Source organism: Orycteropus afer, unplaced genomic scaffold, assembly GCF_000298275.1.
Source record: "Orycteropus afer afer isolate SDZICR_OR568_19922 unplaced genomic scaffold, OryAfe1.0 scaffold00006, whole genome shotgun sequence".
Lineage (NCBI taxonomy): Eukaryota > Metazoa > Chordata > Mammalia > Tubulidentata > Orycteropodidae > Orycteropus > Orycteropus afer.
In genome coordinates this window covers 30833081-30834157 of record NW_006921593.1, presented here as the reverse complement: position 1 = coordinate 30834157, position 1077 = coordinate 30833081, and positions in this window count along the sequence as shown.

Genomic DNA, 1077 nt, shown 5'->3' with positions numbered 1-1077 from the left:
TTTTTTGATGGTTATTCAATTGTTATTTTTGTCTCAGTGGAAGACAGCAACAGTCCCCATACACGACAACTACACCCACACCTCCTGCAGCTTCACTTACTGAGTGAGAGCCACTACTTCCTTCTCCACCAACAGGCCATCAATAAACAACCACCAAGAAGAGCCTGACTCACCCTTGGCTGTTCTTCACAAGAGTTAACAGAGATCTAAATACAACAATGCCATGATGTCTCGAAGACAACAGACCATAATGGTCCACACAAAGAAGCAAGATAAAGTGGTATAAACAGGGGAGAAGGATACAGACCCAGAACACATCCCTGAGGAAGAAGTAGCATTGGAATTCTCTGATAAGGAATTCAAAAGAATTATATTTAGGTATCTTCAAAGGATTGAGAGACAGACCAAAGAAAACACAGACATAACCATAGAAGAATTTTGGAAGAAAATATAAGAACAAAATGATAAAATAAATGAAAAATTAGAAATGATTCTAAATCTACAGATAGAAATCCAGAAGATTAATACTAAATTTTCAGAAATAAATAATACATTGAAAGGGCAAAGGAGTATAATTGCTGCAATGGAAGACAGAATTAATGAGACTGAAGACAAATACCTGAATATTTCCTTGGAAAGGGATCAATCAGAAAAAAAGATCAAAACAAAATGAAGAAAACCTAAGCTTCATGTGGGATACCATCAAAAGGAATAACCTATGTGTCACTGGAATTCCAGAACAGGAAGAAAAAAATAAAACCACTGAGAAAATTGTCCAAGATTTGTTGGAGGAGAACTTCCTTGATATGATGAAAGATGATAATATATCCATTCAGGAAGTCCAATGAACCACAAACAAGATAGAGCCCAAAAGAAAATCACCAAGACATATCATCATCAAACTCATCAAAACCAAAGACAAAGACAGAATCCTGAAAGGAGCACAGGGAAAAAAAAAAGTTACTTACTGTTCTGTTACCTTGTGCCACTCTGACAAGAATATACCACAAATGGGATGGCCTTAACAAACAGGAGTTTATTCTTACAATTTGGAGGCTTTAAGTCCAAGTTCAAAGT